We start from the raw sequence: 27401 nt of genomic DNA, 5'->3' as shown, positions 1-27401 counted from the left end.
TATATACATACATAAATATATGGTGTCTGTATATATTTACCTCCTTTATGGTAAAATATATTATGTATAACTTCTTCATCATAAGAAATACTTGATTATAATAATTGTGAACTAAAAAAATTAAAAGATTTGTGAGCAATGTCCAGAAAGTTGAAAAAACATGCATACTAATAAACAACACAAACTGTATTAAGATAGCTTTTTCTATATCTGAAAATCCAGAGACATTTTCTAAACTAAAATTCATGTTCATTATTAATATTATGATTTACAGAACTCATTTATTTCCCAGGCCCCCAGGTACATGTAGTACAAGAACACCAATTTAATTAAGATAACTTTTGAAATTCAAAAGCCAAGTTGGTCCCTTTTACATTAGTAAGTTCTTATTAAATAGATGCTATATATCAATTTCGAAAGGTTTACAAGGACAGAATTGTAAATGAACTGTTAATAACTTGGCCTGGGGTGAAAAGCTTGTCTTCAGGTGTTTCCTGACACTCTCATGCAGAAAGTTTCTTCTCTGAGGTGAGATGTATCAGAGGTTTAACAGTCTATAGAAAAACTGCCCAGCCACAGTCATTGATAACAGAGGAGAAAATTTCATTATCTAGCATTGAATACATTGTTTATATACCCCCTTGGGTTTTAGCTGCAAAATATCTCATTTCAGATATAATTTATTGCAAATGGGTGTTTAGAAGATGAATTAGTACTCATTAAAGTCTTTGAAATTCAAGAGTTAGGTTTTCAAAAAAATAGTTATAGAACATTTAGGGAATATGAACTTGGGTTAATATAATTCATATTATGCTAATGGGATTCTTACTAGGTAAATTTTATATTAACAAACTGAGCCACCTTGGCCAGGGTCACATTCATAATTTCTAAAACTTCTGTCCTTCCCTATTTATCATGGTGTTTAGGTCATCACTCTAACTGGCATATGTGACAATTGAAATCTGCAGCTGTTTCATCAGTCCCAGACATAAGAAATGACTCTAGACCCTAGGAATGAGTTTCTCTCTCTCTCTCTCTCTCTCAGACAGATGATGATAGATGATAGATAGATGACAGATGATAGATGATAGATATAGATGATAGATGATGATAGGTGATAGATATAGATAGCTGATAGAGATAGATGATAGATAGATAGATGATAGATGATGATGATAGATAGATAGATGATAGATAGATAGATGATAGATAGATAGATAGATAGATGATGATAGATGATAGATAGATAGATAGATAGATAGATAGATAGATAGATAGATAGATGATAGATAGATGATAGATAGATAGATGATAGATGATGATAGATAGATAGATAGATAGATGATAGATAGATGATAGATAGATGATAGATGATAGATAGATAGATGATAGAGAGATGATAGATGATAGATAGATGATAGATAGATAGATAGATAGATAGATAGATAGATAGATAGATAGATAGATAGATGATAGATAGATGATGATAGATAGATAGATGATAGATAGATGATAGATAGATGATAGATAGATAGATAGATAGATAGATAGATAGATAGATAGATAGATAGATATAGATAGATAGATGATAGATAGATGATGATAGATAGGTGATAGATGATAGATAGATAGATAGATAGATAGATAGATAGATAGATAGATAGATAGATAGATGATAGATAGATAGATAGATAGATGATAGATAGATAGATAGATAGATAGATAGATAGATAGATAGATGATAGATAGATAGATAGATAGATGATAGATAGATAGATAGATAGATGATAGATAGATGATAGATGATAGATAGATGATAGATAGATAGATAGATAGATAGATAGATGATAGATAGATAGATAGATAGATAGATAGATAGATAGATAGATAGATAGATAGATAGATAGATAGATAGATGATAGATAGGTGATAGATAGATAGCAGTATTCTGAAATATTTTTTTAAAAACTTCCTCAATCATATTGGGGTAAATTTCTACAACTGTGGAATTCAAATTTCAAGTTTGTTCTTTATACTAAGCAGAGGATGGGAGTAATTGAGGTTTAAAACTACACACCTTTCAAAATTCTTTTTTATTAAATCACTGGCCAACCTTGAAGAGGTTACTAGGTTTTCTGATTCCACTTTGCTCCACCTGTGAAGTGGAAATAATAATATGATTTGTTAAGGGAGTTTCTCTTTTCCAAGCAAGCCTCTATTTGTAGGCACACCTCCTCACCCTTTATAATTTTGTTACGACTGTATAACTGGTTCATGGATGATGAGCATCTTGTTAAATAGATGCTCAGCATAATCCATGATGAGCAACTTGTTAAATAGAAACTCAGCAAATAGATGCTCAGCAGAGTAATAGAGGCTCTACGATGGTGCTGTAGCGCCAGGGAGAGGGCAGTGCTCCTCTATGAAATCCTGAAGCTGAAGATCAAAGCAAGCCAAGCGGGATCATGGAACGCAGTGGCCCTAAAGAATCGCTTAGACCTGAGTTAAACTTTATGTGAATAGGGGATAGATGCTTGTTTGCAGAGCCATGAGATTATGCAACTATTTTTTTCTGTTACAGGAGTTAGCCTATATTGACTAAAAAGTTATCGTATTTTTAAAATGTATTCTATATCATCTAAATCTAGTTTAAATATTTACCTTGACTTCTTGAATTCTAATGGAATACATATTTTCCTGTTCAAAAATAGAATTGCAAATATAAGTAGAAGATAATAAATTAGAATTTAGTCAAGGCCTGTCTACTTCATGAACAAGAAAACTGATGTTTATATGGACAGAAATTTTTGAAACTTGGCAAAAAAGCAAGCTACAGCCTAAGATAAATTTTATATCTCTTGGGAAGAGAGAAAGATAGAAAGAGGGGGGTGGGGGGTAGGAGGAGACAGAATAATAACATAAATAATGTCTTAAAAGGCTATTTTTATAAATTGGATCATGTCAGAATTTCTCCATGTATTTCTGACATTTATAAGCTTTTCATTGTCTTCACAATGGTGTAAAAACAATGAAATGAAATAAAGAACTGATTGTTATAAATGGAAATGGGATGTATTTTTAGTCACAAATATTAGAAATGTATGTTCATGATCATAAAGATACATTTCCATTGTATAATTAGCAGTGAATTACTATTGATTTGCATACTAAAATAGAGAAAGAATAAAATAATCAAATGAATAAAAGCAAAGTCTGGCATATTTCACATATGTTACTGACAGCACACTAAACAATATTATATAAAATATTAATACTCTAATATATCTGTGTAGCCTATTTTTGTTGTGAAAATGTAAATTGAATTACATATGTAACATAAGTTTTTGAAATGTTAAATTGACTAACTAGAATGCTCATTAAAATGAAAACTTAAAATGAGTTAGAAGACATTTAAAACTCTTTATCATCATTTTTTTAAATTAGGTCTTAAATGCTAACGATTGAGAAGCTTGGGATCAGAGGTGAAAGAGCTATTGTTGTTAACCTCGATTAAGGTTGAAAAATTCACTGGGGTCAGGAATAAAAGTTCTGTGTATCTTTCTGAGTAACTAATTATTGTCAATATCATCATAAATATTTTTTAACTTAAATAGGATGTGAGTTTATCATTTCACATAGAAAAAGGGCATTTGTAATTTTAAAAAGTGAGATTCCTTATGGAACAACTGGTTTAATGTCAAGGAATGTTAGAGAAAATTCAAATGTTTTTATTAGAATAATTGAAGTTAAGATTATTCTTATTAATGTTGACAATTATGTCTATAACCTGAAAATGATGGCATTAAATATGTCATTAGTGACTTTTGCTAAGCACCTTCCATCTTGTGCTTCTCTGTTGAACTTTATTCTCAGAAAAGTCCTCTATATATGGATTCTTACCAAGTTGATCAAAAACTGATAGTTATATCTCACAGAAAGAAATAAGCAAAAGGAATTTTCTTTCAAGAAATCCAAGACCAGGGAAGAAATTGCTTCCTTAAAGGTAATTGTTACAAAGCAGCCTAGATTTTTCCAAATTTAACTTAGGTATGAAAACAAGCATTGTTCTGGACCTACACAAAAATAGCCTAGGCCAAAATGAAAATCCAGTGTCTTGTAAAACTACTCTTCTATTTTTAAAATTATTTTCCTAGAAATATAACTGTTTATTTGTATTTAGTCAATTTAAAAATGTGCTACTATATCTGTAAGTCTCATCATTAGTTTCATTGAAAATTAGATAACTGGAAAGGACCACATCTAACTGTAAAAAAAAGGGTAGTCAGAAAATTTTACACAGCTAAATCTTAATTTTTTTAAATATATCTTTATTGATTTCAGAGAGAGGAAAGGAGAGGGAGAGAGAGAGACAGAAACATCAATGATGAGAGAGTCACTGATCGGCTGTCTCCTGCACGCCCCTGACTGAGGATCGAGCCCGCAACCCGGGCATGTGCCCGGACCGGGAATCGAACCCCGATCGCCTGGATCCTAGGCCGATGCTCCACCTCTGAGCCACGCCTGGCCAGGCAGCTAATTCTTTACTACCATCCAGTAAAATATAAAAATTGTCTTTAATTTCCAAAATTAAAGGAATAAATAGAAATTTGATTTTAATGAGACCTTTATTTCTTACATTTAGTTGTCACTTGAATTTAAAAATATGTATTTTCACTTTTAAATAACTGACTTTCTAATTTTTAGATTCTTCAGCCAGAAAAGGGCTTTTCCATTTTGAAGTAGTAAATATATTAGTGAATTACATTCGTAGTTTTCATCAGACAGATGTACATGTATACTTCTTGTTTCAAGACAATTGTATTGGTTTGCTTGGATTGGTCTAAGAAAGTATCCCAAACTGGGCAGCTTCAACAGAAATGCATCGCCTCACAGTTCTGGACACTGAGAAGTCAGAGATCAGGGTGTTGATGGGGCTGGCTCCTTCTGAGGGCTGCGAGGGACAATCTGTTCCATGGCTCTCTGGTGATATGCTGGCAATCTTCGACACCCCTTGGCTTGTAAATGTCTCACTGATGTATGGCTTTATGTCACATGGCAGCCTCCTTGTGTGCATGTCTCTCCACGTCCAAATCTTCCCCCCTTTCATAGGGACACAGTCATAGTGAATTAAGACTCACTATAATGGCCTTATCTTAACTTGATCACTTACAAAGACCCTATTTCCAAATAATGTCATATTCACAGTTATTGGGGTAGACTTCACTTCTTTTGGGGGGACACCAATTTACCCATAACAATATTAAAAATTACTAATAAAGCCATTATGAGCATTATAGAGCTGTGGCCTTAGCACTGACCACATTTGTACGTTAGAAGGCAAAAATTGTTTCCTTGTAAAATAAGGAATCAGACAGTGCGGGGTGACTTAAAGTCAGTGGGAGAAAAAGTGGGGAATAGGGTTGCTGCTGTCTTTCTACCTGTCTCATCTCAACCTCCATAAACCCGTGTTTGCTTACAGATGAAACGCAGATATTTAGAACACCTGCCTTATTGTGTTACTGTGAAATATTAAATGCATTAAACATGCAGTTTATAGCAATATGCCTGGGATATAATAAAGGATTTATAATTGTAATAATAATAATATAGCAATAATAATAATTAGTAAATAATAAAAAGCATGGTACCTTGAGTACCAAATTTAAGATGTTTAAGTCGTTCTATATAAGTGATGAGTGTGAGTGGCATATTTCACGAAGACATCATAGTAAAAGAGATTAGAGAATTGATCGCATTGATATTTACTAAAACCCATACGAACCCAGGATAAGCCTCTCTACTTGGTTTTTCTCACAGGCTCTGCTTTTCTTTTAAGTGCAGCAACCTATGAATCAGCCTTACAAGTTAACAAGGCTTTCTGATAAGCCACTGAGGGCATATTCCTCCTGAAATACTAGCTCATATATGCAGCTAGTTTATTTGGATTGCATAAATTCTTTGGTCTAATTGGATAAAGGATGAAATATACTCAAAATGAGAAGGAAAATGATTTTTTACACATCAAAGAACAAAATTCAATATGATACTCAATATAACGTTGAAACCAATTTTACTGATAATTTGAAAGAATATTGAATGCACTATAGGTGAAGAGGAGATTAATCCATCAGTTCTTTATCAGAGGGATATTATCTTTCCATTCATTTTAATTTATATCTTTTATTCAGGCATATTATCTAATTAGTTAACAATTAAACTCTGGTCCATGTTCTTTAAAGTGCCATAAAAAAAGTGTAAATAATTCAAGTTTAGTTGTAAAATTGTAATAGGCCAAGGTAGATTTTAAATTTGAAATTCAATTTCAACCTGGTCACAGACTATAATAGAGAACATAATGGAAGAGGTACACCCCCAGGGATGTTTTATTATTTACCATGGAGGGTAAATGGCACACTGCACACCATCAGGGTAAGCAACTCACAGAAACAATTATGGGCATGAGAGTCATTCATTAGAGTGCGTGTTTGACTTGCATTGAAGGGTGACAGTTTGGGCCACTCTGTGGCATTTTATTTATTTATTTTTCTATCCACCAAGGTCACTCCAAACGTTCACTGTTTTCAAGTGACTTGTTTGTATATAATTTAGGCACTTCACTAAAAATTCCTGTCCCTCCTGCCTTTCCTTTGTAACATCCCGCACGTGTAAGTTCTTTACCACGCTGCAGTCAAGTTCAGTGACCCAGGCCTGGGTCGAAGCCGCCTCCTCAAAGCTTGAAAAGACGCGATAGGAAGTTGGAGTGTCTGTGAAGAGGACCACAGGGCTCATTCTTACTGCCTCTGCACACGCTCATATGGTATGGAGACTGGTATTTCTATATTCTAAAGCTGCTTATACTTTGAGAGGAAACAGTACTAGAACACATTAAGAGACTAACATACATAACTATAGTTTATATTTCATTATTTAAAAGTAAAAATAAACTTTTTCAGAAGTTGTGATGTTTAGAGTATCCAAATTGGCAATGTGTGTGTGTTTTTTTAAATCACTCTATATAGAAAACCAAAGTAATAATTAGCAGAATGCTTATAAAGTATGGATATAAAGCAAGAAGAAATGACTACTTTGGAGAAATATTTCACCCAGGCAATTATGAAACTGTTTAAAGTAGTTCCATCTCCTTCTTGAGAACACAATGCCTCTTTAGCCTGGATTTTGCTGACTAACTAGCTCACTTCTGCCTTTTGAGCCTTCCATTCTCTGTCATTCACCTGGACAATTTCTTTTAATTAGATATTAATTTTTGAATCAGGGTTTAATAGGATAAATTAAATTTCCCCATGTGATGTTATAATCATATTCTAATTGTGCTTCTTTGATATGAAAATTAGGTCACTTTGATTCGAGTTTTGGAAATACAAGACTTTCAAATGCCCTTTACTTAGCCAGTTGGATGGCTAACCACATTGTGGGTGGATTTAAAAGTTTAAAACTCTGAAGTCATCCATCCTCTAAAACAGCGATTTTCAACCAGTGTGCTGCAAGAATTTTTAAAACATGCAATAACTCACTAGACTGTCAAATATTAGGAAAAAAAGACTACAGCCAACACAGCAATAGCTGTCCAGTGTGAGTGAATTAAAATTATACTTAGTTTTTCTGTCAGATTGGCAAAAAATATATTTTTTGTTGTGCAGTAGAATTTTAGTAATAAATTTATGTATGCAACGAGATGAAAAACTTTGAAAATTGTTGCTCTAAAATTATGAAAATATTTGTCCGTGGGACCCCAGATTCAGTGCAAAATGTATAAGAATTCCAAAACCTTAAACATAATAAAAATTTCAATGTGTCCTAGGATATATATATATACACAAAAGCCCATCAAAAAACTAAGACAAAAGTAAAAGAAAATAAGATTTTTACAGTTCAAGGCAATATAATTTCTGTGATTGTCACAGAGCCAAAAGATCGGCAGTTCATAATGAGTGACAAACTGAATAAACATGATTTTCACTTTAAAATCATTTCATAATGGAAATTCAGATTCAATCATTTTCTGATTAAGAAGAGAGAAGTCACCCAGAAAGTATATCCAATGATTGGGAAATGATTATAAATTTGGGGGATATTACAAATTGAATTTATAAATTGCTAGATCTACCAAAGACTTTACAACAGATTAATAAACGTAAATTCTTACTATATTAGATGAAAGCAACAGCTAAAACATGTTAATTTAAAACCATCTTTTTCATCAATCTTCGAGCACTTCCTTAATATATGGAACAAAAATATATCCCACACTTATCAGGTACTTTCCTTTTTAAAAAAATTAAAGTTGAACATCAAAATAATCTCATTTTTATTTCAAATATCAGGTTACTAGTCCTTTGTTACATAGTATATCTCATGCCAATGCACATATCCAAATATACATACTGTAATATTTAAGAAAAATCATGTTGCAATAAATATTGTGTGTGCTTATAGAACACACCAGAAAACAATGTAAAGTAGAAGTTTGTTTTAAGGTATAATTATAACTAATATAATCAATTAGAGGGAACATTCTACTTCAGAGAAAACCAAGGGAAATATCTTGTCATGGTATACTTTATCATTTATAAATAATGACAAATATAGCTTTAGCTGATGTTTTAGAAAATTATATTCTTCAATTAAATTTCTCAAAGTTTAAATCAAGATTTTCTCCCCTTTTTCTGCATATATAACCTAAAATATGTAAGAAATAGCAATATAAATGTATGAATATGTAAAACATGGAAACATATCTATAACATAGATATATCTACATGCTATATTTAACACATAGAATAGTAGATTGACTTATATACTTCCATTTCCCCACCTGTAATCCCGATGCATCAATTTGCTATATTAAGTAAACTGTGGATTACAAACTATAAAGCCCACTATTTTTAAGTGGCAAGGATGATAAAGGAAACTTAAAAATAGATGCAGAGCAGAAATAATCTGTCTTAATTTGGTACATCAGATATTAAGTAGGATTAATAAGCTATTAGCTTTTGCATTTATTATAATGCTCTGACATTTCATCTATCACTTTTGAGTTTCATCAGGAAGGTGAAAACAGCACATCTCCCTCAATTTATCTTGTGATGCATTATAAGATGGCAAGCTGCAATTTTGTTCATTAACTTATAAAAGAGTTAAAATTTCTGTAAATAGAAATGGTAATGAATGTTCAAGATCATCTACCATGCTGAAATGAAGCCGCACTCCAATAGCTGCTCCACCTCCAGGTATCAGTGAAGCTTTGATGTTTTATAAGAAAAAATATTTGATTAAAAACTTTTTATGAAAGTATCTTGTTCTCATGTTAGGGCATACCTGTTAATTGACGTGCACCATGCCCATTATAAAATAAAAATGAGTAGAATTTGATGAAAGTACACTTTGTGTTTAATCTTTTATTTCGCTTACCTCAAACTTAAAAAATAAATTACTGGATTCAGAAATAACAGAGGAGACTAAAAACAGAAAGACACTAGCTTCTGTTTGTGATAAACTTTTCCAACTTTTTCTTTTTAATTAATCATCAAATATGTATTAAGCTTTTATGATGTGCTAAGACAGAACCTGATAGTATGCTTACTTGTCTACTAAAGAAGTATAATGTGTGGTATGGAATCCGAGAGTGACCAGATGTGGGTGGCAATGTAGGTAAAGTGGTAAGGACAGGTCACACTGGAGCAGAAACCTTACTGGAATGAGGGGTTCGCATGAGACCACCTACCACCAGAGTCTTCTGAGCAGTGGGAACAGCACGACCTTGGGGCAGGATCATAAGGGACACATTTAATGACCCGCAAAAAAGCCAACAGTGAAAGGGGTGGGAAATAATTTGATTAAAGTGACTGCGCCTTATTAACACACACACACAAATTCCTATTAGATTTTAGTCAGAATTACTCTTTTTGTGTGTGTGTAAACGTAAGACCATCCAAACTGGTAAAAATATTATGAGTTTATTAGTTCCATTGAGCCAAACTGAGGGCACCCCTGGAAGCAGGAGCTCAACAGACTGAGAAGAAGGCTTCCCAGAATGACAGTTTCTTTCCTAAATTTGAAATTAAGGAGGAACCGTAAGGAAGATTACATGAAAGTGGGAGAAAGCAAGGCAGGGAAATCTTTACCATTAGATTACAGGATAGTTAGCAAGAGTATGTGCTCTCTTGAGGGTGTTTATGCTAACCAGGGGCCTGAAAAGAGGCATTTCAAAAGTGTATTAACCTAGATGCAAAAAGCAATGCACAGGGCTTGCTTGAGGCAAAGATAATCTTTTAGGAGGGAAATTATAGGCCCAAGGCAGGACCGTCCCTGCAAGGTTACTTTCAGTTCAGTTTATTACAGAGCCCCCTTTTCATCACATTTATATCAAATACTTTTCAATGGCAAAGCTAGTTTGGAATGAATAGGACTGCAGATAAAATATCCAAAAAGGAGATTGTTGTAAAACTGCTTAACACACAAAACTTACTCATTCAGTGATTCTAGTGTTAAAGTAAGAAAATATTCAAACCTGTGAAGGGTTTTCGTGTGAGATTATTTGAGCCAAACTGCCCACATATGCCAGGGAGTCAAAACCTCAATGGACTGAGATACAGTAATGCTCTGAAGAAGGGCAGTTCTGCGCCCTGCTTTGCAGGTCCCCATCAAGGGAGGAGACGCCAGTGGGTTACAGAAATTCATTGCTGATGGATTAGGGAGGTGGGAGGAAGCAAAGCGGGGAAACCTCTGGGATTGGATAGAAAGTAAAATGATAGACACACACTTCTTATACATAGGTGGCTGCAAGGTAGTTAACATTCAACAGTCAACAAGATAACAGCAACAATGAGAGGATTCCCGGTCTCTGCCCACGTCTGTGAGGGCCCCGTAAAAGGGGAAATTACTTTGTTTTGCAAAGGCGAGTTACTCAGGTATGTTATCTCAGATGCAAAAGACAACCCACAGGCTTAGTTAAGCTGAAAATTAACTTTTGTTAGGGAAAAATACTGCCTCAGGACATGCTACCAACCATAAACTGCTTATGTGTAAAAAGTTTTAATTTCAGGCCGTGGTTATTTTGGGTCTCTGAGTTTGCAAGGCCCCCACTCAGGCCTGCCCTGAGCTTTTCAGGTTTAGTATGTGGCCCCTTTTCATCCGCACTAGTAAGCCTTGCAGTTAATCTAATGGACAAAAATCAAAGCTAAGAGTGAGAGAAAATCCGTAAGAAATAAATTTGCTTCATTCTTGAACTAGTACACTGTGAAATCCTCACTGCGTGAATTTTTGGGGGTTTTATAAAATTATAAAAGGTCCAGGGCAAATCATCACACTGTCCTCCTTAAAACCCTTCAGGGTCTCCCCTTGCTGGAATTCTCCTTCCCCCAATTCCCCAATCTCATCTCACAGGCTCTAACACCATTTTACAAATGTGTTCAAAATGCTAAGCTCAAATATATATAAAGTGTCAGTGTCCTCAATAAAAAAAATGATTATCTGGAACACACCTGCAGTTTGAATAAAGTTGGGTCTGTTTACTTGTAATGAGGGTGAATGTACACCAGGGGAAATAAGCAGCTTCTCAGTAAGAAAGGCTTTGCTTATATAGCAATTGTTTTATAAGGGGATTCTTCTGAGGATTTAAGGAAGCGGGGTTTTGCCCTAAATTGGATAGTATAAGGAAGTGCAGATAATACTGATACTCGGAAATCCGGATGGGGTTGGGGCTGCCTGTCGCTGTATCCAATTCAACGGAGGCAGGGTTGAATCATGTAAGGTGTTTATTGGGAAGGCCGGACGACCATGAAGACAGGGAGCATCCAAGACCTGTCTTAAGGAGTGGCCTGAGGGATAGGGTTATATAGGGAAATGGGGTAAACTGAGGCTGGGAATGGAATGCAGTTATTGTGCAGCCCCGGAGGTCCACAGGCATCAGCTATTGTTCTTGGTCACCTGGCAATGTCTCCATGAGATGACATCTTACATTGTCCACCACTGCGTCACCTCCTTAATTGCTTTGTAAGGAATCAAGGGGAGTGTACGGGCATAAAGGCCTAGGAAAAAGAAACTTAAATCCCTGCTCACATGAGTATATGCCTTCTATAATTTGTAAGTGATATAATTATATTTCAGCTTAATTCAGGTGCTCAATCTTTGGACATTATAAGTGTCCCTATCAATATTAGGGTTTGGTATCTTAATATTTCTTACCTAGAAGGTAGGAAGAACAATGCGAGGCTAAAGTTGTCATTGACAAGTAAGCAGCAGTAATTTATATCAGCTGTATAGTGAAATATTTGGTTATTTTGGTAATTTGAACAATGTTCTTGCTTTCTCTAAATCTGTACATGAGTAGGTTGTGGTCTTGCTTTGTCTTGATCTGTTGAGTTTCAGAAGAGTCTTGTCTGATGTTGATGTTCAATTGTTTATGAAGAGCACCATGGTGTATCTGTGACAGTCTTACTGGTTCTTCTCAACACCAACACCTTACTGATAGTGGAAAGCCAGCTCCTGCATCTCTTAGGGATTGTGCTTCTATTCCTTTAACATACTTGCCGGGTTTGGGAAGTAAAATTTGTCTGGTTTCATGAAATCCCTCAACATCGCTTTCATGTTTTCTAAATGGACTATTGAAGATCCCTATAAAATGTTACGAAGGAAACATTGAGAGAGACATCTTGGCCAGGAGATTTCAATGGAAACAGTTTTTTAACTATGGATTTATTTTTCAATTGATATTGAGAAATCAGATTTTATATTACTTTTTTCAGTTTACAAAAGTCATTCATTTCTAGAAATTTGTCTTTTTCTGCTAATTTATTTAATTATTGGAAAAATTGTTTCAAATATACTGCTGTATTTATTATATATTTCTTATGCTTGTTGATGTTTTCTTTTTATATTTGATATTATTATGTTTTAGAGATTTTTTTTAATTGGAGAGAGACAGAGAGAGAGAGAATGAGTGAAACATCAATGCTAGAGTGAAACCTGGATGGGCGGCTGCCTCCTGCGCACCCCTAATGGAGATCAAGATCAAAACCTAGGCTTGTGCCCTGCTGGTAGATGGGGCAAGGCCCAAGCAACTCAGCCACACCAGCCAGAGCAATATTATTTTATTCTTGCTTTTTTCCACATTTTTTCTAACCATTCTGTTATATGATCAATGTTTTCAGTCTTTTTAAACAATTTAATTTGTCTTTGTCGTTTCTTCATGATACATTTGTTTTCTGTTCCATTATTTCCTTCCTCTAAGTTCAATGGGTATAATTTCCAGAGTTTTTTGTTTGTTTGTTTTCTTGAAATAAATATATAGAAAATTTTTCACATGTTCTTTTGTATCTTATGCATTAGGGGTATATATTTTTCTTTCAGTTTACCACAAGTTTTGATATTTTTAAAAATAATTTCACTTAAAGTAGTTTATAATAGCCACTGGATTTTCTTCTTTACTTTTGAATTATTTAAAAGTCTATTTTTATAAATTTCAAGCATTTGGAGATTGTTCATTTACCATGTTATAAACTTATGGTTTAATTTCTCTGTTGTTGTGGACCATTCTATAAATAACTTTTTCTTGAGGCCTCAGATTTGTCAAACTTTATCATCAATTTCGTGATCACGTAAACATGAAAAAATGGTGTATTTATTTTTGTGAATTGTAGTATTTTATATATGTCAAATAAAGTTTGTTAGTTGTGTTCTTTAGAACTTCTATAACATTGCTGATTTTTTGTGTGTTTGTTCTACATTCTAGGTATGATGTGGATTTTTTTCTACTTTTAATTTTATTGATTTGTTTCTTCAATATTTGATGACTAATAAACTACATGCAGATTTGAAAATATAATATTTTTCTGGTTGATTGATTATTTTGCTATGAAGTGGTCTCCTCTCTGACATGCCACCAGGTGGTTTCTATCTCTAGAAATGTATTGTGCCTTAAAGTCTACTTTACCAACTTTTCTGCAGGTAATGATTTAATGAAATGCATTCCCCCATTCTTTTATTTTTAGTCATCATTTGTCTTTATTTTTAAGATGTGCATCTTTTAAGCAGCATATGTTTCTTTTAAACCAATCTGAGAATCTTGAATTTATAATCGTTTTTAGTCCATTTACATTTAAAGCAATGACAGATATGTTTGGGATTTATATTTACTCGTTTGACATTTCATTTTATTTGTATCACCTATTCTATGTTTCATTTTGTTTTTCCTCTTGATTATTTTATTAATCAAATGTATAGTTATTACCAAATTATCAAATCATGTTTGAATAATTAAAATCTAATACATAATAGATTATTGTTAATAGAGTATAACTATGGTCATTAACAATTGCTTTACTTTTCTTATGCACATGGCACCCAGCACATCTAGCTGTGAGTTTGGCCTATCCTGTGACTTACCTTGACTATACAATATGGCAGAAGTGACACTGTGCACCTTCAGGTCTAGCTCTCAAGAGTACTGTGAGATTATACTTTCTTCTCCTTGGAACCATAACACTGACAACGCCAAATACAAGAAAGAACCAACATGTTATTTATTTTTACCAAATACTTTTAATTAAAATATAATATATAATGAACAAAAGCAATTATTAATATGATGTAATATTTGTACAAGAAAAAATGTTCGTAATGCTTTATAAGCAACAGGAGCTCTCATTCATTGCTGGTGAAAATGCAAAATGGTAGTCATTTAAGAAGATGATTTGGCGGTTTCTTATAAAACTAAACATACTCTAATCATTTGCTCCACCAATCATGCTTCTTGGTGTTTACCAGGGGTTGGGGAAAGGGAGGGGTAAATAGGCAGAGCATAGAGGATTTTTAGGTCAGTGAAATACTCTATGTAGTACTATAATGATGGATAAATGTCATTATACACTTGTTCCAATCCATAGAATATGCATTACCAAGAGTGAATCTTAACATAAACCATGTGCTTTGGGTGATTATGATACATCAATGCAGGTTCATCAATTGTAGCAAATGTCCCACTATAGCGAGTGATCTTGATGATAGGGGAGACTATGTATATGTAGGGGGAAGGGTTATATGGGAAATATCTTTAACTTCCTCTCAGTTTTGCTCTGAAATGTTCTTTAAAAACAAGAAAGTGTTAAAAAGTTATAATGCCTACTCTAGGACAAAAAGGCTGAAAATGTGTAGGGGTCCTTTTATTGGTACAGTAATTAACATAGTCCAAATGTAGAATAAATTCCTAAAAAAGCAGAGGAATCTAGTTCCCTAAAAACTTTTAATCAAACACTGGAAGGACATCTGTCTGGACTATTTAAAATGGATCCTATGTTCTGGGAAGAGTAGAACAACATCAACAAAATCTTCAGGCACAAACAAAACTTCTCAATATTGAATTATCCCTATATAATGAATGATTACTATAGTTCTTTGAGTTATATATAGTTTTTAATTTTGTCTGAAAGAGGCTAGTGAGTAAATAAGGAACCATCCCAAAATGCAGAATTATTTTTAACTGTGACATTTTCATTAATCTATGCTATAAATTAAGCAAAGATAAGGTATAATGAATTTTACACTGCATGATAAAGCACCTGGATTCAGGATCAAATTCATTAAGTTAAACTAATAATTTAACGACTGCTCATGTAACTTCTAAAGAAAAAAACAAATAGGATTTATAATTTTAAAAGCGCACAATTTCAAAGCAAGAATGTATCTTAATATGTTAAGATTTTCTTTATAATAGTTCTGAATCATTCTTACATACATTTTTCACATAACACTGTACTTATAATGGTTAGATTTTTTTATTCAATCTGTTCTTTCTTATATTGTTACCATATATTTTAATTACAATATAATATATTATGAACAGTATCAATCATGATTATTAAGTAACTTTTTTAAATTTATGCTTTATATTTAGGAAAGTAGAAAATTTTAACTCATAACTTTGGGTCACTGAAAAAGATAGAGTGATCTGACACCATCAGAGAACTCTGAATCTTCAAGTCAAAACTAATAATATTATGGAGAGATTTGGTCTTACTTTCATCAAATAGTTAATTTTTAAGATAGGAGATAGTAACTAATGGATTTTTAAGTAATTTTTTTTTGTTTAGGTCTAGAAAATATTTATTTATTTATTCATTTATTTATTTACTTATTTATTTATGCTTTGTTTTGAAAATAGTATATATTTTTAACATGCCCAATACATATTTACGGATTTTTTTTAAAAATCTCCAATCCAGTTAATAATGAATGCTGGGAAAATCATGTGTTATACTTGGGGTCATTATCAAGTCTTTTTTTTAAAAAATCTGTATTTTATTCTAATATCACTGTGCTTTGGCCCAAGTTTGAAAGTTTAATCATTTGAGATATTGACTATATTCCTGAGATAAGACACTTGAACTAAGTTATTTAGAATCCTATTACATGTATCAATTTTTCAGGTCACAGACTGGTGTAAAACACAATTTTATTTTTCTTTCTGCCTTTTTCTAGTTTTCTCTCTTGAACTCCAGTCCTTTTTAGTTGGATATTTAAATGAGTCACGTTCAAAAAAAGTTAACCTGATTTCATTGATTACTAAGTCATCTCAAGGTTATAACTTAATCATATTCAGGTACAAAGCTTGCTCAGGTTTTCTACTTTTCTCCCTTCCTTCATGTGTATATACATATGCACACACACAACACATATATATATTTCCTTTCTCTGCAAATAATTTTGAACACCTCCTAATGTTTTAGATACTGGAATTACAACTGTTAACAAGACAGTTGATGATATTATTTTAATAAAATATATTATTTGAGAAAGGAGGGAAAAAATCAAATAAGTAAGCAGATGAATAATTAAGGCAATCACAGCTTCTTGTTAGTGACTTAATTTAGGGGCCATTGACAGCAATGGCCAAAAATGTAGCAAATTTTCTAACTTTTTACTGTTAACTAGAATGTAGAAAGAAACAAAGATTAGGCTAAGGACCAGAACCTAATCACAAGCACAACCACATATTCTCAGCAATTGAGAATTAAGTCTCAGCAACTGAGACTTCCCTCTAGTTTACAATCAATATAGCAGATTGACATGAGTGATCTTTAAAAATGAAATTCAGACTATGTCATCCTATTATCTTTTTTTAAAAATCTTACTACTCCCTTAGTCATTCTGCTCTCAGGTCTCTGTCCTCACAATTTCTTCAACAGACCTTCAACAATAGCTCTGGCCCAAGGTCTTTGCACTAGCTAATCCTTGCACTTGAGATTGTGTTTTCTCAAACATCCTCTGAGTTGCTCCCCATATTTCTCATGTATTGGCTCAAATGTTAATTATGCAGCCAGACTTTTCTTGGAAGACCCTATCTATAATTATATCATAGTATGTTATCACTCAGAATGAATGGAATTCCTACCTCTTCTCCCTTTATTTTTCTTCATCTCACATATCACTATTCTATATACCAAAATTTGGTTATTTATCCAGTTTTGCGTATATCTACCATGCTGAAAAGTAAGTTTTATGAGGGGAGGGGTTTTGTGTGCTAGAACTCTAGTACCTAGAAAATTGCTCATCATATAATTGGTGTTAATTACTTAGTGAGTAGATGGGTAAGTGAATGAAAAGTAAATAAACAGAGAGGAACAGGATAGTGGGTCTTGACTAACTGGGACACAACACTGCAGGTGGAAAAGGCATTCGCTGTGTTCCTTAGACATGAGGGAACTGCTGTTGGAAATACAGACTTTGCCAGGTGGGTACAAAGTGCAATATACAGAGGATGCATTATAGAACTGCACACCTGAAACATATAATATTATTCACCAAAGTTATCCCAATACATTTAATTAAATAAAAAAATACAAAGCTCGAATGCAAGGGAACAATTGGGGTTGGAATATTTTACCCTATAAGTAGTGCCTAAACTAATTGGTAATTAGCAATTGATGCAGTGTAGGAAAATTTACTTCAAAAAATTCGAAATGCATGCATGATTCCTTAACTCCTGAGCACTTTATTTAAAATAAATTTATGTAGAATAGGAGTTTGAGTCAGATTCCATGTCAAATCCCCTTCAAATCTACAAGTTTGTAACTCCAACAAAGACTAATCTACAACCTGGCACTGAGGCAGATCTAATCTCTTAGAGATACTTTGAATTCTTATTATTGACAATATTTGGAAAATATTTTCTTGGACCTTTATAAAATCTACAATTTTATAGATGTGAGGTAATAAGAGGAAATTCCAATAGTAGATATTTTATCTGTCAAATTCACTAATTTAAAAATGAATATAAAACCAGAGTAACCATTTTTTCAAAAAAAAAGATGCAGCCTCTAAAAAAGTAGTTTTGCCTTTTCTAAGAAATTCCTTAGAGTTAGAGGTTGCAGAGCCTATATGATTATGGGTTCATTTTCTACAGTGTTTATTAATAAAGGCACGTTCACTAAGCAGATTAGCATTTTCCCTGGCCAGGAGACAATGTTTTACTTTAAAAATCAACTACAAAACCATCTTCAGGATGCTGACGTATGTTAAAGTTTCCTAACTGGTTTTACTAAATCTCATATCTCTTGCATTCCCCTCAAAATACAGCCTGGTCAACTCTGCCTCACTCTGCCTCATGTGCTTGACTGGCTGAAGCCGGCCAGCCTACTGTGGACACCGCAGCCAGCGCTGCAGGCGCAGGCCTGGCGGAGAGAAGGGGCCAGTCTTCCTCAGTTGTGCAACTTACTCATCCAGTCCTCAGAGCAATTTAGCCTTCTGGCTTTGCTTCAACGAATTCTTTACTATTTCATTTGTGATTGTATTAAATGTATTTCTTCCCTAGACACTCGATAAAGTGCTGCGATAATTTTCATAATACTGTGAATAACCATTTCCAAGTATAACTAAAAGGACCTAAAATCAGCATCATTATGGGATTCCTATTTCAGATTTCTTTACCAGAAGCATACAGAACTATCATTCTAAAGCTTGAAGTGTTGAGTGTTTTATATTTTTAAAAATACTATCAATAATTTTGAAAACTAGATTTTTTCATGTCTTGTATATATAATTAGATCCCAAATAACTCAGACAAATATCATTTCCATAACATTGCTGACACTAAGTAAGCTATTCAGCCTTTTTTTTTTTCTATTATGAGAAACAGATGGAACCAGTAGATTTTATACAATGAAACATCATTGCAAAATGGAGCATGTTTATCAAGCTAAGAACATGAACATGAGTGTATTCATAATACTAATTGTGGATAAAATGTGGGAGCCTTGAGGGTCCAAAGTCTTTCCCAGACAGCCATATAATTATTTGAAACAAAATCATGTTTGTTCTATATATTTGCACTTACTGCTGATACTTGATGTTTCAGGTTTTTCTACACAGACTTAGCTTTTTGTCTTGTGTTCATTTTGTTATTTTGAGGGTAAATGTAGAATTATAGTTCACTCCTAAATTACCAAAATTTCACCATTATTAGTAGTTTTTTCCCAGTTGCTCAGCTCTTGATTTATATTTCCATAATTTATTTATGATGCTTATCAATACTATAACTTTAATGGGTGATACATTAAGATAACAGAAATATTGGGAATAAATACTGGGAAACAAATTATTTTTTGCTTGTAAAAAAGTAAATTACTAAAAATTATTATAACTTTGTTGTAAATTCATAGTTTTTATTGTTATTCAGAATAAAATTTATTTTTCCATTCTATTTCAAGTTGGTTATTGTAAGTACAGGATTAAAATATTGATTCCTGTGTATTTTCCATGCATCTAGCCACTTTATCAAATTCCTTTACTTATTCTAGTAGATTTTTTAAAGTCTCTTGAAATTTTTATATAATTTTTATTTCATTAACATGTACAGGTATTTTATTTGTTATTATGTAATTTTATTATCTAAATACTCTGGAATTCATTTTAATATTGAACTTCAATTTCAATATTTAAAAAATGGTAAGTGTACATGACAATGCTTATTTCAATCTTGAAAATTATTTCAGAATTTCTATGTAATTATGCTTGCTGTTGATATTGCAAATAGTATTTATCATGTTTTCCTTTTCTGCTTTAATTGAATTTTTACTTTTTATTAGAATGCTTTTAAAATTATTCAAATTCTACTTTAGCAAATTCTATATTAAAAATCATAATTTTTATTTACTGTGTTGATATAATAACGTTTCCTTCTAAGTTTCCTAATATTGAAACATTTTTCTGTTTTTGCATTGTTACAAAACCATGCTTGATCATATAATAATGTTCTTCTTATAACTTTTATGAACATCTAATTGTGCTGGAAAGCTCATATTATAGTAGTTTTTCTCAGTGGGGAAATTAGTAAATAAGCTGATTTTTTAAAGAATTAAGGAGACACTGTAATTTGTTTAGTTCAAGCAGAAAGTTGCAATCATTTTCTAAAATGCCTTCACAACACAGATGGTTGAGTAAATGGTCCAACCCAACTCTATGATTCTACATTGAAGCTCTGCCTTCATGGTGATCTTTCTATAGGCATAGACATCTGAATGGGAATACACCCACCTATCGCTTTCTAGTGAAGTTTAAGTTGAGTATTTACATACTGAAATACATTATTATTAATCAATTACCTGTATTCCTTATATTTCAGTGGGTATAGTATATTGATTTTTAGAATGCGTAGAGAAGGTTTATTAATTAATGAGTTTTATTCTAAAACAGTAAAAGGAGCGTTAAATAGTCAAAAGTGGCTGATAAATACTTTGGGGAATGAAAGGGTTGAATACACCTACACTATCATACATATATGCGAGTCACACATTTGTGACTTTTTATGGTTTTGGAATTAATTTTATTACAATTTATAACATTAATTGGGGAAAGTTTTCATTTTTGTATGCTCTGAAAGCATTTACATAATTTGGGGGAAAGTCTTCTTCATAAGTTAGCCTTTTTTCAGTGTAAATCAATGTTGTCCTGGTGTCTTCCTTTCAGTAAGTAACCTTAATTCCTTTTCCAGTCTCTTTCGTGCTTTATGGATGTTGAAGTTTCTGCTTCTTTTGGGGTTAATTTTAGTGATTTATATTTTTCTTATAAATAATTTATCTCTAGATTTTTAAAGATGTGCCCTGATAATTGCATGCAGTATTTTTTATAATCTTTTTAATGTCAGTAATATCAACAGTTTTATTTAATTTCTCTTTAGTAATCCTACTTATCTTTTATCTCTTGCATTAATGTTTAAATAAATACTTTCTAAGTAATTTATCTTATTGAAACATTATATCCAAAGTAATGTACAAGAGAAACACTTTAGAAAATGGAAATTTCTAGAATGTTACAAAAATGGTTTTATAACTAGAAAGTCTAGTGACAGGCTACTTAAATTTATTTACATTCTTTTGTTCAGCAGTTAATCATTTTCTTTTCATTGACGTTCCACGGAACTTTTGATGTCATATTTCTAGATCTCAAGGGAAACATGTTGAGATAATAAAAACTCACACTCAAAAGAAACTGACCACAGGCTCTTTTGTTTGGGTGCTTTGAGCTTCTCCTTTGTTCCTGTTCCTCAAAGGCACAGGATAGATTTTTGTGTGTGTGCATCTGTGTGTTTGCGTGCGTGTTTCTTAACTCAGACACTACTTCTTATTACTCAAAATGCTGGCTGGCATTGAAATTCAATAACCATCTGTTATGAGATGATTTAAGCTGCAAAATACAAAGTGCTTGATTCAAGGTCCACATATTTTATCCCATTTAACTTCACAATCTGTTTTCTATTACTATATTCAGAAATTCAGATTAAAGGAGGTAAGTTCTTTTTAATAATCTTGTAATTAGATTTAAATCTATCTTCAATAACATGGTCTCATTAAAATGGAACATGATTTTAACTTCATATTTTTTTACTTTTGTCAACATAACTAGTACCTCACACATGGGTCCTTGCAATCAATCAGATTCAATACAATGGTATAATTGAACATAAATCACCATTATATTTGTTTAAAAACTGGTTCAATACATTAGAAACTAATAGAATTCTCCATGATGGGTCTTCTGGGTGATATTTCAAATATTGAAAAGATAATTGCATTGAATGAACTTAGACAGTTTTAAAGGCCAAGTAAATTAAATGTATTTTCACTTGGGACATCAATCTGAAATAGTTGTTCATAAACAAATTAAGTCTCCAGAAGAAATTTTCCAGCTAGGATTTGCAACGAAGTAATATTATTCTATATTTTGTAGTTCTCTTTTTGGAAATAACCTTATTAAGTTTGGGGTTAGAATACCATACTTAAAATAATAAAACATAATTACATCTAAGTGAAAGAAAGAAAATGACTATTAAAGTATTCTAATGCCCTTGTATTTTCAGAAACATTAATAAACATATAGATAAATGTTTAACTTTGTTAACTTAAGATTATAGGTTAACATCTCAAAGATGTGCACTATGAAAACAAAAATAAATAATCTATCTTTCAGATCAGTGGAAGGAAAATGCAGTGGAACAATAAAACATCATTCAATTTAAAAAGGCAATAAGTGGGGGGGGTACAGCAGGAGTAAAAATTTTTTTTTAGTTATGTTGGTAGATGTGTATTCATATATATATATGCATAGTAATAAGATATTTAAATAAAATAAGTTACCTTTGGAAAAGTAGATTTTGTCAGATTAGATAAAAAATGACCCTAATCCAGTCATATAATGTTTATAAAAAATACTCATAATATATTAATAAAGAATGAAGTTAAAGGGAGACTTTATAGCAATTAGATGGGCTGATCTAGGAGTGGAAACCGTCTTTACAGAACTGTCTGGTAAACATTTGAAGTTTTGTGGGTTAACAACTTCTCTATTAACAACTTCTCGACTCTGCCTTTGCAGCGTGAGAGCAGGCACAGGCGATACCTAAAAAAGTGTGTCCCAATAATTCTTTACACAAGGAAGCAGACCATGGGCCACATTATATGACTTGAACAAGCCTTATTATCAGGACAACTGAATTGCTGGATGAAAAAGAATGTTGAGCAGCGACAGAAATGTGAAGTTATAAAGCACCAGCTCCTGAAATTAATAGAAATAAGGAATCCTGGGCATAAATAAATGTTAACATAAGCTTTGTGTTTGAGAATCTCTGAAAAGCAGCCCCCTGAAAAACTGATCAATTGTTTTGCTTCAGTTCACCTCCTTTCTCCCAAAGAAAGGTTTCTATAGTCCTCGTTATATACCACCAACTTCATATCCTCTTCTTAAAATATTCCAAGCACATTTTATGCTTCTCGTTATGAAGATTCTCCCCTTGTCAAAGGTGCAAATGATTTTATTCCTGCAAAATGCAAAGTCCATTCTGTTATAACCTGACTTCTTATTTCAGCAGTATTGGACCTTGGGGTTCAGTTGCTGCCCCCTCCACGCACACACATCCCCCCGCTGTTGTTCGCTGCATCTTTCTCACGGTAATGATCTTCACCCCTCTGCCAACCAGCCACTCCAGCCAAAACTTAGGAGATGCTTCTGGTTCTTCTGGTTTCTCACACACACACCTGGATCAGTTAGGCCTGATTCATTTATCATAGGCTTGTTGTACATACGAGGCTGTCAATAAATATTTACGCAGCCCTCATTATGGCAGCACTCCTTAGGGTAATCAGGCAGCTTGCAGGCCTGCAATTTGATTACATTGGATCACTTTCATAAAAGAGACGGTATTATTTAAACATAACCTTACCCTGGGTGCAGATTTATCTTCCCTATATGGAATGCTTCTCGGGAAACTGCCATCATTTACATACAGAATGGCTCCTTCACTTTTGTACCATTCCACACTGATAAAGTAATTCCACAAACAAAGCGTGGCAAAGGGCCTGTGCTCATGGGATTCACTGATCTTACCATGCAGCCCATCTTGTAGTAGACGCTTTGATGAAATAGTGGACTGGCCTTTAGAAATTCCAGGGCTAACATCCCTAGCCTCCTGTGAACAAGTAAACAACTTAAGGGACAATAGAGGGGTCATTTTTGGCCCATTTATATAACAACTCCTGCCTGAGCTTCCAGCCGGTTGGCTTGTCCTGCAGTTTAGACCTGCCAACTCCCACAATCACATTACATTTGCTACATATGTGTGTGTATGTGCTCTTAAATGACTTCTAAGACTTGTATCTTATTAACCATCCTGACTTTAATTACATATAATAATCTCTCTTGATCCCTTGTGCAAACACAGTGGCCTCTTTCTTGCAACTTGAGGACATGCCAGGCCTGCACTTACCTCAGGATTTTGCACTTGCTGTTCCTTCTGCTAGTCATGCTCTTCCGACCTGTATGGCTAACACCCTCACTTTCTTCAGATCTTCCTTCAGGGCTTACTCAAAGTTTGCCTTCTCGTAAAGCCTTCTTTGAACACACCACCAAACCCCAATGTCTTTCCTTGTTTTATATCTTTTTCATTAGTGCTTATATTATTTAATTACCATAAATTTTCCTAATTTATCTCAGTTACAATACAAGTAGGCATTTTTCCTCCTTTGTTATTTTCCATTTCCCAGAGCCTTGAAAGGTACCTGATAACAGGAGTTGATAAAAAATATTAATTCAATTACCCATTTTTACAGATCCCTGCTATGTACATATTGAGGATACAAATGGTTGGATTCATCCAGAGTTAGTGATTTATAGGCAATTGTAACCTAAGGAGAGGGAATTAAGGGAGATGAGGTTAGTTGCATGGAAATTATTAAGACAGGAAATCATGGGATCTGTATTGAATAAGGAGTGTGTATGCAGGGAAAGTTGATGGATAGAATGTCATAAAATTGAATTTATATGAAATCTTTGAATTTTATATATGAGAAAAACCAAGATCCACAGTTTTACTATCTCACTAAGGGTTATACATTTAATTAGGGACATGGTGAAAAACTGACTTCTGTATCCTGACTTCTACGACCTAATCTTAAATTGTTCAATGTCTCATTTTTCCCATGCTCATTCACCCATATAAATACAGGAGAGAGAGACAGGGAGAACAAATGAGAAAGAAAGTCATTCAGAATTTTATTCCTAAAAGTTAATAAGAAAACCAAATTATATTGCTATCATGTGAACTTGAAATAGCAATAGATGCTTTTATGTTAACTTTTAAGTTAGCATCAGCTCTTGGGGGATAACATCCATATGCTTTTATTTATTTTAGATCACAAGACCAAGAATGTGGTATTAAAGTTACATAAAAGCAAGCGAATTGCAGAGTTTTTATTTCTTTTTGCTCACTTAGGCAGATGCAATGTGATGTGTATGCTTCACCTTTACTGAGCTCTATATATTCTATATGTAATGAAATTTTCTTAGTAAAGAAAATAAAACTGCACTGTTTTGGAGACAGAAGATTAAATTGTTACCTTTTTCCCAGCTTGTTTTGTTAAGGACATTTTGCATCTTTTGCTTTGACTTTAAACCAGTTCATGTACTCTAAAAGTAGTATGAGAAAATAATAGTTTGACACATAAGTTCTTCTAAGTTTGACAGGTTTTTCTCAATAAAAGTATTGGACTATTGCTATAATATTGGCTCTTGTGTTTTCTCTTACACTGTATATCAACATGAAATATTGCTTATTTAAGTGTCAGTTCAGTGTCCTAAACTTCCTTAATAAACCTTATGAACCCCAATGACTTGTAATAACTCAATCTCCAAAACACCAATGGCTCTATTGTGCACTGAAAGAGTTAACGTCATCTTAACTCAGTTACTGACTTCTAGAGAGTGACTTATAGGGTCTATTAACTACAATGAGATTACAAATGAACAAAGGGAATTGGCCTGCCTTGTTTGAAATATATCCTAATCTGTTTCATTCAAGTACAAAGCATGAAATAGATTTGTACATAATTTATAGAATCCAAATAATTTGCATTGAGTCAATAGTTATTGAGTACCTACTATGTGAGGCACTTAGATAGTCACTTTGGAAAATACAGCTGTGTACAACACACTGTCACTCTCTTAGATGATTTACACTTTGGACACTTTTAATAATGTGTATAAGACAACATTAATTCAAATGGAAAGGAAGGTAAAAAGGAACTGCCAAGCATCTTGGTGAATACAAGAAAATATAATACAGTTAAGTGCCCTGAAAATGTTATGGTATATTTATAATTATTTAATTATGCTATATTTATAATTATAATTATTCAGAATTGTTTAAGTTTGCGCTGAATTAAAGTATTAAACTATATACTTACTAATATAAGTAATATAGGTAATTTAATAAAGTTTTAATAAAATTTTATTTTCTCTCAAATTATATGAATAGTGAATAAACATTAAGTGAATTTATAACTATTAATATATATTAATATTTTAGTGCAATTTTCAAAACATTCCAACTGCATAGATTCCAATACCCTAAAGAAACAGCATAGCAGTTAGTGATTGTTCATTACATTTTTTAAACTGAACTTTTATCATGATAGTGCATCTCCAAATAAATTATCTTTCCACTCTATATTTCTAAAAGAATGTTCCTTATTTAAATTTTTATTCTTTTGGTTGCAGTTGCAAAAGAAATTGTGCTTTCATTTCTTTTTCTGAAGTTTTGTTGTTAGTATACAGGAAAGCAGTGGATTTTTATACCTTGATTTTGCAGCCAGTATGGGAAGCAGTCTGGTGATTCCTCAAAAATTTAAGAATAGAGCTATCATATCACCCAGCAACCCCTCTCCTGGATATGTACCCCCAAAACTCAAAAACATTTTGGTAGTTTCAGTGTCCTGGCCACCGTGAATGCTGCTGCAAAGAACATAGGGGTGCACACATCTTTGAGATGTTTTCAAGTTTCTCAGGTAGATATTGAAAAGAGGGGTTGCTGGGTCATAAGGTAACTCTATTCTTAATTTTTTGAGAAACTTCCATACTGTTTTCCATAGTGGCTGTACCAGTTTATATTCCCAAGAGCAGGGAATCAAGGGCCCTTTTTCTACACAGTCCATCCACCACATTATTATTTGCCTTGTTGACAACAGCCATTCTAACAGATATGAGGTGGTATCTCATTGTGGTTTTGATATGCATTTCTTTAATAGCTAGTAAAGTTGAACAATTTCTCATATATGTTGGCCATTTGTAAGTCTTCTTGGGAGAAGTGTCTAGTCAAGACATCTGCCCATTTTTTAATTGGCTTGTTTGTTTGGTGTTGAGTTGTTTGAGTTCTTTTATATTTTGGATATTAAACCCTTGTCAGAGCTCTTGTTGACAAATACCTTCTCCCATTTGGTTGGTTGCCTTTTCATTTTTGTGGCAGTTTATTTTGCTGTGCAGAAGCTTTTTAGTGGGATATAATGTCATTCATTTATTTTTGCCTTTGGGTCAAATTCATAAAATCTTCTCTAAGACCAAGG

This window comes from Miniopterus schreibersii (genome assembly GCF_964146895.1).
Source record: "Miniopterus schreibersii genome assembly, chromosome: 5".
NCBI lineage: Eukaryota > Metazoa > Chordata > Mammalia > Chiroptera > Miniopteridae > Miniopterus > Miniopterus schreibersii.
This window is presented reverse-complemented; position numbering follows the sequence as displayed.